The 14,186-nt window shown below is 37.6% G+C and overlaps 4 non-coding genes and 1 pseudogene across 4 annotated transcripts; all 5 read right to left on the bottom strand.

Moving 5' to 3' along the window:
* Positions 1–6,919: 6,919 nt before the first annotated feature.
* On the bottom strand, positions 6,920–7,110 carry LOC113106652 (U2 spliceosomal RNA). Its single transcript, XR_003292527.1, has one exon. It is a non-coding gene; the product is annotated as a U2 spliceosomal RNA (small nuclear RNA).
* Positions 7,111–7,757: 647 nt separating this feature from the next.
* On the bottom strand, positions 7,758–7,921 carry LOC113106638 (U1 spliceosomal RNA). Its single transcript, XR_003292513.1, has one exon. It is a non-coding gene; the product is annotated as a U1 spliceosomal RNA (small nuclear RNA).
* A 1,521-nt stretch (positions 7,922–9,442) lies between these two features.
* LOC113106654 (uncharacterized) lies at positions 9,443–9,618 on the bottom strand (annotated as a pseudogene).
* Positions 9,619–10,879: 1,261 nt separating this feature from the next.
* Positions 10,880–11,070, bottom strand: LOC113106649 (U2 spliceosomal RNA). The gene has a single exon (XR_003292524.1). It is a non-coding gene; the product is annotated as a U2 spliceosomal RNA (small nuclear RNA).
* Positions 11,071–13,935: 2,865 nt separating this feature from the next.
* Positions 13,936–14,098, bottom strand: LOC113106645 (U1 spliceosomal RNA). The gene has a single exon (XR_003292520.1). It is a non-coding gene; the product is annotated as a U1 spliceosomal RNA (small nuclear RNA).
* Between the last annotated feature and the right edge of the window lie 88 nt (positions 14,099–14,186).

The raw sequence follows: 14,186 nt of genomic DNA on the forward strand, positions 1-14,186 counted from the left end.
GCTAGGCGCGCCGCTCTCCTTATTTCCAAAGCACTCTGTAGCCTGCACTCTACGCTCGCGCTCCAGTGGCTTCTGCTGTTGCTGGGCAACCATGACCTGCTCTCCATGATGACGCAGAAGTTTCAGCAAAGAATAAATGGAATTCCAGCACTTAAAATCACTTGCAGTAGCTCTGCTAATAGATTCATTTAAAAAATGGCTATCCTTGTACAACTGTTTCTCCATCTTGCCTTAGCTTTCAGTATTGTTCCGGGAAAGGATGGGCATGACCAGTGGTGCGACCTGAAAAGTTTAGATGTTTCTAATTTAATTTTCTACCTGTTAGATTGTGTTTTATTTACGTCTACACCTAGATAGCCTTTTTTTAATCAATAAACGCGTATTAATGTATAGCCTTATGCAACAATTACATATGTAAATTTTAAAAACTTTATATATGACATTACATATTTACATTTTCATGTAACAGCCAGTATTTGTATCTGTAACAATCACAAAATGTTTCCTATCCGCATTCGGATACAATATCGTACAGTTACTTGATAAGACTGTTATGACTTTTTATATATTTTTTCGTAGTTATCACTGAACAAGTATGTCGTGTTAAACTGAAATAATTATTAATTTCTAAAATAATATTTATCATGCAAGCAGAGAGATGTCATGACAAACGTTTAGTGATCATTTGAACACGACTGAATCCATTCAATGCGCACATTCTCATTACGCAGAACACTTTAAGCGAGTCTTAATGTTAATGAACTTCACTAAACAGATGTGTGTGTTCCGCGCAAACCAGCAAAAGGTAAAGATGCAAACATGTAGGACAAGTAGACAATGTATCCGTATCTAAGCTGATCATTAGCCTACTCTGGAGAGAGAACTGATTTGGTTTTTGAGAGACTGAGACGCGCAGCGCGGCTGTTTGATTAGTGAGCGCGCTATGCTTATTCCATTCATTCGTATCATGGTAGCCTAAGCTTTCAATATTTGCCTTTTAAATATATACAAATAATATAACGTGTAGCTATGATGTATTATTATAGGTAAAATTACTCTTGCAACGCTCTGATTTCTGAGAGATGCACAGAGAGGCGACAACAATGCGGTGTTTGATTTGCGCTCTCTTCACTCATAAAGTTTACATTCATTCACTTCTGGCGCTGATGCCCTGGCTCACCTGTTATCTAGCAAACACCAGACTCTGTCAGCTTTAGCCGAGTATTCAGGCAGAATTATTCCTTGAGCGTTATTGGTTTTTTAAGCCATTATCCGTGCCATATTCGGCTTCAGGCACAACCCTAATTATTACATTACATATTTTATTTTTACATGCAACATAGATAAGGTCATATAGTAACAGCTACACGCAATATTGTAATTCTAAAATTCACGTCGTACTTGCAAACACTTTGTATGCTTTATGCATGCTGGAGTAGTCGATTGTTTCCGACAGAGCTCGACTAGTCTATGCAAGCACAAGCACAGTATGACAAAAATTTTGCTGTATTTATGTGCGCATGTCCAGTAGAGCCAAACGTATCCATTCTAGCCTTGCTGCGCGCATTTGTCATATCCCGAGCTTTGCGTGTGTCTGTGCACTGTGCCAATTGGCATAGTCATATACATTTTTGACCACAGATATAATGTCAACAAAAAATAAAGTACATAAAAATTATTTGACCTTACAGTTCCAAACTTTGTTTGTTTATCCAAGTTTAGCTCCCAGGGTCGGACTGGGGGTAAAACCAGTACTCATTACCAGGGCCCCAAAGGAAGAGAGGGCCCTTGAAAAGTATGAATCTGAAATATATATTTTTTACCTGGATATTTTCATGGGTGGGGGCCATGGGGGCCCATCAGGACTGCCTATGCATAGGGCCCAGGATCTTGTTTAACGCCCCTGTTAGCTTTAACCCTAATTATACACACTTGAACCTTATCAAGCTCTTACTAGATACACTAATCTTCCAGGTGTTTTAAGGCCAGTTGGAGCTAAACTTTTCAGGACACTGGCCATCCAGGATGTAGTTTGGAGACCCCTGTCCTACAGAGTTGTTACTTTGCACATGCTTTTTGATCATTACAAATAATAATGTAAAATGATTTTCTTAGAATAGGAGATATGCTTTCTCTCGCATCACAAACATTATCAGTAGTTAAGTATGTGGTCTTGAAGAGGACCCTTTTTCCTTTCATTTGGACTCGGTCTTGGACTTGGACTCGAAACTTTTGGACTTGGACTTGGACTCGAACCTCTTTGGACTCGGGTCTTGACTCGGTCTCGAATAGTCCTGGACTTGGACTTGACTTGGACTCGGCAAAGCCGGACTTGACTACAGCTCTACTGGACACCGCCCATCGTGTCACATGCTTCCTGCACACTTCCTGGTAGTTATCTGGCCAAAACTGTACACACAAAATATCCGAATAATAAACCCGCGATTACGATAGTAAAGCTTGGTATGAGAATTTCTTTAGATCTGGGGCTTTTTTATAAAAAATAATCGAAAATGTACATCGGAAATGCTAACTTGTGCAGCGATGAAAAAGGCTACAAATAACATTTTTACAACAGTAAACGACCAAATTCCACCCCTGATCGCTAAAGGAAGTTATTATAAACACTTGATCGGGGTTTAAAGTGAGTTTTGAGTAAAAGTGTACTAATAATTTCATAAATTGTCAGATGTAGCTTGATGCTAACGTTAGCACCAATGCTACTAATAGCAGGTGCTTTTCTTCTTCATAATGCATTTTTGTCTCAATAATTCACGTAAGGTCGTAAGGAAATGTTTTGTTGTATTTTTATAGTAAGACTTTTGATAAATAGGGGCTAAATGCAAAGAGAGACTGAAGTGAGATCGCTGCTTTGTTGCTTTGTAAAGCCTGAAAAACCACAATCAAGGCTAATAAAGGTGGAATAAAAACAAAAGAATAATGATAAAAGAATAATGCAGATAATGTGTCATACCTGGCGGAGGTGTGAAAGACTCGTTTGGTGAGAACAATAGAATAATGAATCGGGCAGCTTTCAACAGTGAAACATACACAAAGAGCACAGGAATGTTTACATGTGAGATCTTCTAGAGATGACAAGTGCCATAAATCCATCTGATTAACCTTCTCTAAAAACACACATGACATGGCCTTAGAAAATATTTCATAAAATTCACAGTTTTACAGATTTGATTATGAAATTGGAGTTTCGGAAGACTTGTGGCCTTAGCTACACTGTGTTTTCAAACTCATTTCCTACATCAACATTTTTTAAAATACATTTAAAACATATGTTTTTTATATTTTTATTTTTGTTTTTATGTTTGAGCTTATATATCTCTATTATCATAACAGTCTGAGTGATTCTGATTCCTGAACAGTAAACTTTAAAGTGTCAGCTTTGTGAACAAAGGTTGATTATGTATCTAGTCAGAAAGAATCATGAGCAGAAACATTTTTATTTTGGGTATGTAATTTCGGTCTCCATGCCAAAAAAGGGGGTTACTAGTAAGGGGTTAACCAAATATGTACATTATTTAAAAAAAAAAAAAAAAATAAACAATTAAAAACTCACAAACAAGCAGAAAAAGAAAATAAAGAATTCCAAAAGTGCAGTATGCATTGCGAAAGCTAGACAGAAAATACCAGCAAATATGCGCCTGACCAAGTGACGTCGAAAGCGACCTCTTACAGGAGATGCTGAGTTATGAAAATAAGCCACCATTGCCAGCTGACAGCACTTCATGCCAATTAGAGCTGAAGATCTTGGGTTTGGTCGGGTTCGGGCTTAATTTATTAGGGATGTGCAAAAGTGATCGATTACTCGAGTACTCGACCGCGACAGCGATGATCGATCACGTAAACGATGATCGAAATTATTATTATTATTATTATGGTTATGGCAGCACGCTGGGCGGCGCCCTGGTCTCTGATTGGTTAGTTTCCCACTTGATGCCTCAAAAGACGTAAGACGACATAATCATGGCCTCAAAGTCACGTAGTGATGGCTGGCTTCCCTTTGAGAAGAACGATGAAAAAACAGTTCAGGGTAAGCTGTGCAGCGCCAAGCTGTCACACAAATCTACAACAAATACAATCCGCCATCATCTAAAATTTGTAGATAAAATATCTGGCGATAACAGAGCGGAACTCAGACGAGCATTGAATCACCTGCTGTAAGACCTAAATGCAAAGCAGGCAGAACCGAGAAGACGACAAAGCTATTCGCTGAAATGGTGGTGAAAGATTTGGTGCCCTTTAGTTTCAGGGACAGAGAAGGTTTACTTGTCCAGCGGTACCTGGCTGTTCCTGCAACATCTGTTCCAGCGGAGCGAATTTATTCCACTTAAATGTGAACAGGCTGCACACTCGGCTCTCATCTGAGCACGTAGACCGCCTTATGTTTTTGAATAGAAACCGGTCGCGGTAAATATAGCCTAATACCCATTTTTTAAATATAATATTATTATTTTAGTTTTGAGTTTTAGCCATAGTTAAAATATCTAGGCTATTTGGTCTCTGTTTTATACCTTATTAATAGTTGTTTGGTTAAACTTGGTGAACTTTTTTCTTTATCTTTTAAAAACTACGTTTCACCGCTGGATCAAAATATGCTGCTGGAAGACCATGTTTTGTTACAAAAAATGCCGTTGAATAAGTAGCAAAAAAAGAAAAAAGTATCTTTGTGTGTTAATTTTTAAATCACAGACAAATAATGAAATGGTCTTTATAAAATAAAAATGCACTGGATATATTTGTAGCCTAATTATATCATATTCGGAGAGATGACGAAAATAAAAATTATTTGTCAGTTTTTATCTTAAATATATTTTACATCTTATTCAATTATTTAGCAATAATCAGTGATTTCCATGCTGTTAAATAATATTTAAATAATATTTTGGTTGATCAGAAAGTGCAAATTGAATACAAAATATTAATTAAATATTAAAATACATAAAAAAAAACGACAGTGACATATCAGCGATTTGTTTCATGCTCATATAACCAATGCCTGATAATATTGCTCTTAAATGTTTTATTTTTCTATTATTATTGATATTTTATTATTGATGTTATAATAATGCAGCCGAGCTTTTTTTCCATCATATTTGTGGGCATAATTCAATTCATATGGCTTCGAAAACGCGCAGGTGGTTTATGGAAAATAAAACTTAACTTAAAAATAAAACTTAATTACAACTATTACACTTAACGTAGATGAAAATATAGCACAAATCTGCCATATATTTACAATGAGAACTTTAAAGGAATCTATTGTAAAATCTGCCCTTGCCCATCTTTCAGCGTGCTGTCATGAAAACGCATCAGCGGGAGCTCGCGCGCGCTCTCTCTCTCTCTCTCTCTCTGTCTGTCTAACGCGTAACTTATCATCCTTTTGCGCTGATACATGTTGTAATTTTACGTCTGATATGTATCTCAGTTATCTGATTTATCATAGGATGTGTCATAGAATTAGCTTCCATTTATTGGTATACTCTTCACCTCAGGCAGATATTTCTTGCTCCTTTATTAATAACATTGCTTCATCATAATCATTATATAACCTGTCCTAATCATGTGTTTATGTTTTCATAGACAGATTTTCATGTCAGATTTTTTTATTTTATTTTCATAACAATCTTTTTTTTATTATTTTATTATATACATTATGGCCATGCCCCGACCCCTCAAGCCCCGTCCCCGATTAATCGATTAATCGTTTTTGAAACCTATCGATGATCGAAATGAGAAATTTCCCAAAATGCCCATCCCTATAATTTATATCTTATGTGAGCTCGGGCTTGCGCTCCGGTTTGAGAGGTAAACGAGCGGTCATGTGATGTGTTTAGATTAGCTTGAGAAAGATGTGAAAATGGATGCTGAGCAGGTGTAAAAGAGGCTTGCCTCTGGTGAACATGTTTTGGTTGCACCAGCAACTAAAGCAAAGTCTGATGTTTGGAAAAGTTTTTGACCTGTTTATAATGAGTGAATGAGTGAAAAATTACGCACCATTAGTGAGCGCAGGAGCGCGCTGAAGACATCTACAGTGGATTCAATCATTTTCCTCCACAAAAACATGTAGGCTTAGCCTAATCTCTGTGAGGTAAGGTTTATCAAATGACTATATATTCATTGAGTATTAAATGCAAAATGTGGACAGAGTATATACGCTAATATTGGCATTATTCTTTTATTAAATGTCAGCTGCTAGTGGCGAAGCAAATCCGGCGGAGCCTTTATCTTAATTTCATTATTGCCCAAATACAATTTATCTTAATTTAAGTTGTTAAAAAAAGACTCGTTTTATTAGTGGCATTTGTATTTATAGGCTAAATGGGCCTATGCCTATTTAGAGTGCTGAGATGTTACGATGCTACAGAGGACTCATTTTATTTCTTTATTCCAACTTCAAAGTGGCCTAGTCTACGTTAGTTATGCTGCTGCTCCTGGGGAGCAGTTGGGGGTTCGATGCCTTGCTCAAGGGCACCTAAGTTGTGGTATTGAAGGTGGAGAGAGAACTGTACATGTACTCCCCCCACCCTCAATTCCTGCTGGCCCGGGACTCTAACTCACAACCTTTCGATTGGGAGGCCGACTCTCTAACCATTAGGCCACGACTTCCTTGTTAAATAGTTTAAGTGTTACAGATTTTTCATCAAAACATTTCATCACCGGATAGTCTTACTCTTTTTTTTTTTTTTCTCTCGACACCATCGTGTCAATTGATTTTTTTTTTATATGCGCAAGGGAGAGAGAGCAAGACAGCCCTCATGTTGTTTTAAGACAGTGAAGGTGAGCTTGCGCGCGTGGCTGGGTCCCTCACATTTTATTATTAGTAGTATTATATTATAAACCATTTCTTTAAACATCTACTGACATCACACATGACAAATATAATAACTTTTAACCATTTTAGGGGGGGTGCACCATTCCCGGAGGTACTGCAATACCGGGTCGATGCGTGGAGTGGACGGAGCAAGCCCCTATTCCATCTCCCAATTCCAAAAATCAATTTAATATATGGTGCCCGGGTAGGGCACGTATCAGATATTAAACTGATAAGAACAGATACTACACTTGATCTTAGCCAAAAGGCCGAGAAGCGATACCCACAAACAGTCAACAGCAGGAACCACATTCTGTGACACAGCAGATATGATGCTGGTAAGGTAAGGTTTATTTTATTTTTTACCTCTAATACTTCTTGTGCAGAATGCTATTGTTAACACAGCTCAGGTAAGGTAAGGCTTAAAGGGTCATTAAACTCCCCTCACTTGAGCACCGGTCGTTCACACCTTAGACTTGAAAAGGGTTCAAGAAATGGGCAGACGAAGTGTTGATAAAATGGGAGGGTAAAGGGGTGGGATGAGGGGAGGAGACAGTATGAGGAGGGGAGGGGTCAAAACATAACTCAAGAGTCCTACAAATCACACTCACTACAGACACAAATACAATGAGTGGAGATAAAGACTGGGGTATACTGCATTTGAATAGAAATCTAAATAAAAATGACCATAAATTATAAACTTAAAGGCCTTAAGAATCAATATTAATAGAACTTTCACAAATTAAGCAAATATATACTTTAAACATTTTATTTCAGGACAAATATATGTATTATGTATATGTATTATCACAAACAAGCATACTGATATAAAATCCCAAAACTTATTCACAGTTATAATAAACCCCTTTTTAACTAGTAATAATTCCTTAAACAGTGTAAATTACAGTTCTATTGTTAACCAGAAAATCAGGGGAGAGCGCGAACGCAGTCCCCCACTACCAGAAATTATGCAGTCGAGATTCCCACATTTGGGGAATTCGCAGGGGTCAGCACAACCGGAGTGCAATGGCTGAGCCTCGCCCTGGGTGAACCACCTTCTTGATCATGGTATCTCCCCTGCCAGGTAAGTATGAATTCTACACCGACCCTGAAGGGGGAGCACTTAAGGTCACATTATTTTCAGTGATGATGAGACATCACTCCATATGGTTCATCACGATCTAAACTCTCAATCTACTAAACTCCAGATCTTGTTGAACCACTGGACCTTTAGTTGTTTTTACAGTAGTACAAAGGCTAAAGCGATCATTGACAACTACATTCAGACAGTTGGGCCTTCTTATGAAAGACCGCTCACTGCAGAGAAAATAGGTGGAGCTTACATGTAGCTCCCCCTCTCTAGACATCCAGCGAGGAGGAGTGAATATAATGTGCGCATATGGGAGGAGGTAGAACACATCCTTACCCTACCAAATAAGTGTTTTTCCAGGATAGCGACAGAGTTTAGCAAGTGTGTTTGTGTTGTTGTCTTTTCAGTGACGAATGTTTTATAAACAAGGCCCAGGTCGACACTGAATTTCCACATCATTTGCTATTAAAAAATGGAACGGTCCCAGTGATAAAATACCCCATTCATGCAAGTACAATTTCATCAGATTTCTGTATCTTGTTGGAAATCAGCACATAAGTGAATATATATTAAATGGAAACAACACACGCCCCCACTTGACTATATAGCTCCACCCACAGCATGCCTCCAGGAGCTCTGCTTTTTCCGAAGAGAATCGGAAAACTGTATTTTTCTTTTATATACATGATAAAACTATTATTATTATCATGATCATAACTTTTATTATTATAACTACTACTACTACTAGGGTTCAGTGTTTTTTTTTTAAGCACCATTTTAGTTTTTGTTCAGTATCCATTTTAAAAACTATCGGTTAATCAGTATCGGCCAGTGTGGTCCAACCTAACTATTGTATCTGCAAAATCCACTGTTGGTCGACCTCTATATGTTCATTAAATAAAGGCCTTCAATAAATACGTGTTTTTTTAAGAAAAATATATTTCAATAGGAATGCACTGAAGTACAAACCAAAGATTTGCACAGAAACATGTAGGATGATTTCAATATAAACCAAGAGGAGACTGGTTTTCCTTTGCCAAAGAAAGGAAACTTTGCTTTCTTCACTCCAATGAACAAACTCGAGAGACTAGCATAGGTACACGCGGTGCGCATACATCTTACGTCATCCATCGGAACGACTTCCACGCATGACCGATAACTCAAGTCAGAGAAAAGTGTTTACGTTAGAAAAGTGGTAACGTTCCGTCAGTCCCCTCAGTCGGAAGATGACAAAACGAGCGCAATGGCGGCACCGTTTTTTTCATGGAAAATAAGGTGAATATTGTTCGTTCTTCTGTAAATTAGGTGTCTTGAATTAGGGTGTTTTTTCTACACAATACAACCAAGAGTTCGAGGTGCCCTGTTCACAGACCCAGTGCCTACGGTGCAGTGAGATATTTCTAATTGACCCTCTGATGTCACATGGACTACTTTGATGTTTTCTTATTTTCAAATGTAATTATATGTAAACCGTTTCTTTAAACCGCACACATGACAAAAATAATAACTTTTAACCATTTTAGGGGAGGTGCACCATTCCCAGAGGTACTGCAATACCAGGTCGATGCATGGAGTGGACGGAGCAAGCCCCTATTCCATCTCCCTATTCCAAATATCAATTTAATATATGGTGCCCGGGTAGGGCACGTATCAGACATTAAACCAGTAAGAACAGATTTTTTTCTTTTGAAAAAGTTGTCACCGTTTTACTTTTTCACACACTTTTCTTTTTTTTTTCAATAACCCAATTTTTTTAAAGCATGCCAGAAACCATATAATAAATACACGTTTTAAAATAAAATACAAACTTCATTAAAACCATTATATATAACTTTGTTTTTAAAATTCCATGTTTGTGATATGTTTAACAGGTGTGAATGTTTTAAAAGTAGAAATAATAGTAAAAACAAGTTTAAAATAGCACACATGCATTATATTTTTGTAAAACAACAACAATTACTTTTGATATAACAATAAAAAAACAAATTAATATTCTTTAAAAGTAATCTGTTGTGCAAAAACCGGGGATGAGTCTTTATCAATTTATTTTTCACCCCACTCTCCAGAACAGGCATGTGAGATGCTTCTTTATGGGCTCAGTGGAGACGTGCGCGTAAACATAGTATATCTAGCCTAGCTACGTCATCGTGCAGCGAGGAAAAACTCGAGACAACAATAATATGAACAACAGAACATTTCATAATTTTGTCAAAACACTCACTGGTAGAAGCATGTGACAAGCAACAGCAACCTACTTCAAGAAACACTAGACACGCCCGTGCGCTCGAGAACCACATTTATTCATTTTGCACACACAAGCAACACGGTTAAATAGTTTTAAAGCATTTTCAGGAGAATATGGGATAATGCAAAGGAAAACGGCTAAATATATAATCATACAACAAAAAAAATCCTCAACACAACATACAATCTAAATATCTGTTTTTGGCGGCACTTGTTTAGTTTAAAAATAGACATGTCAAGCTTTCTATAGATATCTCTCTCATGTCATTTCGTTGAGTATTCATGTTACAGTACATGTTACAAAGTTACATGTTACAGAGTTACAGTTCATTTTAATGACGTGTTTGTAAAAGAAGATCAGCGAAGACAAAGGATGCAGACAGCAAACCTTGTTTGTTATCTTTATTTTATAAGTGTACAAAGTTTTATGTCTGTATCCCAAAAAAAACACTTTACAGAATCGATTGATGTATTGCTCTTATCTGTACGATTAAAACTGAAAGTGTCATTTAAGTTCTTTTCGGGGTTATCAGGAGAAAATGACTCAAATGTATCCGCGTTAATCGACTCCAGGCAAAATATATTATCATACAACACAAAGAAAAATCCTCAACACAACACACAGACCACCACGGAAATAAATATACAGTTCTCTATTAAGCATATTACATTAATGTAATCAACATACATTGCAATTCTTTTTTTAACAATTTTAGGGGGGGTGCACCGTTCCCGGAGGTACTGCAATACCGGGTCGATGCGTGGAGTGGACGGAGCAAGCCCCTATTCCATCTCCCAATTCCAAAAATCAATTTAATATATGGTGCCCGGGTAGGGCACGTATCAGATATTAAACTGATAAGAACAGATACTACACTTGATCTTAGCCAAAAGGCCGAGAAGCGATACCCACAAACAGTCAACAGCAGGAAACACATTCTGTGACACAGCAGATATGATGCTGGTAAGCTTTATTTTATAATTTTTTTTTACCTCTAATACTTCTTGTGCAGAATGCTATTGTTAACACAGCTCAGGTAAGGTAAGGCTTAAAGGGTCATTAAACTCCCCTTCATTAAGCACCGGTCGTTCACACCTTAGACTTGAAAAAGGTTCAAGAAATGGGCAGACAAAGCGTTGATAAAATGGGAGGGTAAAGGGGTGGGATGAGGGGAGGAGACAGTATGAGTAGGGGAGGGGTCAAAACATAACTCAAGAGTCCTACAAATCACACTCACCACAGACACTAATACAATGAGTGGAGATAAAGACTCAGGCACACTGCATTTAAAAAAAAAAATTGAACCATGACACCCGTTTCACACATACTCCTCCTGCAGTGCGTATGAGTTGCATATTTTTTTTTCCACACCCATGTTAACTGATTTCAGCGTTCACACTGCATGTGGTTGAGGTCCGTCAATGGGTTCCAGGAGCAGTGCGTCCGCAGCAGTGCAGCGATCGTTTACATCTATTTTTGCTGTACTGTATGCGCTGAATTAAAGTGACAGCGCGGTAAGAATGAACATGGATTGACATGGAAATGCAGTCATTTCACAATAAATGTACACTAATTAAAGCTCGCTGTGTGTCACACGCAACACATGGGTTTTTGGCTAGATTTAAAACAAGAAAAAGAGCAGCTTTACAGAAACAAGGCAACATATATGCACTTTTATAGAGGCAGAAAAACAATGTTATTTAAGACCCGTTGGATAGCGTGCAATAAAGATTTAAATGCAAGGCACAAGAGTCGACTGTTTCTGTCAGTGGTGAGATTTAATATGTTTGTGATATCCTAACAAGTAGGCTAATGTTGTGTTTAAATGTGTTGCAGCTTGTTTCAGCAACTTATTATAAAAACCTAGGAGTCAAATGGAAGTTTTTTTTTTTTTTTTTTTACATGATTTGATATCAAAATAATGGACAAATGTTGTGTTTTGTGGCTTAAACAGCTGCGGATCAGTAGTGACTGCAAACGCGTCCTGTGTGAAAGCACAATAGCCGCATTTCCACTGTCGGGCCAGTGCGAGCCAGGGCTTAAAGCGGGCTGGGTGGGGCTCATAGCCCCGGGCCAGTAGCACAAGGTCAGAATAGCGCAGGATTTCCACAGTGGAGCCTGAAGCTCCGCTGCACGTCACTAAAACACGCCCTTTACACGCCTCTCAGAACAACGTCATGCAACCTCATCATTTCACCATCAAAGAGAAGTTATCAGAAAACTAAGAAATAAGTCACTGGAACATGTGCGATCACACAGGAACATGATAAAAGCGTCCGTTTGTTTGCATGCTTTGTGATATATATTCAAATTCAAAAGCATCGATGTTATAACTATAGAATTGATTTAATTTATCATCAGGACTCAAAATTAATCACACATACACTTATTTCTATTTTATTTATTTATTTTTAACGCTTATGAAAATAGCCTGCTTATTGAGTCTGTTTCTGTTTATTAGCCACAGTATAGCCGTCATATTTAGATTGAATGATAATATCTCTATTTTTATAAAAGCTCCCGAACAAAAAACATTATTAGGCTATATTCTTTTATGATAGGCAACGTGAGATAAACTCTCGAGACGAGGCTTGTGGCAGATATTTTAAGTTACTTAAATACACGATTGTGATAGAGAATAAGAAGCTGATGATTTCTTCAAGCGGTCATATTTTACCATGTTTACTATGGTCACATGTTTAGCGTGCATATCTTTTTCATCGCTTATAAATATTTCTGCCTTGTATGGTGATTCTTTAATCCACATTGGATCAAGTTATTTCAAACACTCGCTGCTGACTGAAAGAGGGTTTTGAGCTCGACTTATTTAAAAACGTGTTTAATGCTGGTGTTAAAGCTGTTATCTTTCTGAAATGATCTGCAGTGCAGACTCGCTATTTTTATAAAAGCTCATCCCGAACAAAAATCATTATTATATTTTGATGATATGCAACGTGGAGCTAAACACACGAAATGAGACGAGAGATAAAATGTTACTTAATAAATACACAATTGTGATAGAGAATAAGAAGCTAACGTCTGATTAATCCGAGCGGTCATATTTACCATCTTTACTATGGTAACGTAAATGTTTAGCGTGCATAGTCTTTTACATAGTTTATAAATATTTCTGCCTTGTTTAGTGATTATAATCCACATCGGATCAGATTATTTCAAACACTTGCTGCTAACTAAGAGTTAGTTTTGAGCTCAACTTATTTTAAAAAGTCTTTAAAGGGGGGGTGAAATGCTCGTTTTCACTCAATATCCTGTTAATCTTGAGTACCTATAGAGTAGTACTGCATCCTTCATAACTCCAAAAAGTCTTTATTTTTATTATATTTATAAGAGAAAGATTGACTCGTTGGCCCCGAGGAAGCCCCGGAAGTGACAGTGGAAACGCGACTGGCCCTGGCACGCACTAGCACGCACTAGCACGCCCGGTCTTAGCTCGATACATACAGCACCACATACGTAACATCCTTGGACTGCATACGCACTGCAGATGGATTATATGTGAAACATGCGTAAATGATCAAATTAAAGGCCTTAAGAATCAATATTAATAGATCTATCAAACAAATTAAGCAAGTTTTAAAAATTATACTTTAAGCATTTGGTTATTTCAGGTCATATGTATTATGTATATCACAAACAAACATACTGATATAGAAATCCACAACTTGTTCACAGATGTAATAAATCCCTTTTAAACTAGTTAAAGTTCCTTATAAAACATGTACATTATATTTCTATTTTTAACCAGAAAATCAGGGGAGAGCGCGAACGCAGTCCCCCACTACCAGAAATTATGCAGTCGAGATTCCCACATTTGGGGAATTCGCAGGGGTCAGCACAACCGGAGTGCAATGCTGAGCCTCGCCCTGGGTGAACCACCTTCTTGATCATGGTATCTCCCCTGCCAGGTAAGTATGAATTCTACACCGACCCTGAAGGGGGAGCACTTAAGGTCACATTATTTTCAGTGATGATGAGACGTTACAAAATATGGTCCATCATCA

Source organism: Carassius auratus, chromosome 7 (genome assembly GCF_003368295.1).
Source record: "Carassius auratus strain Wakin chromosome 7, ASM336829v1, whole genome shotgun sequence".
Lineage (NCBI taxonomy): Eukaryota > Metazoa > Chordata > Actinopteri > Cypriniformes > Cyprinidae > Carassius > Carassius auratus.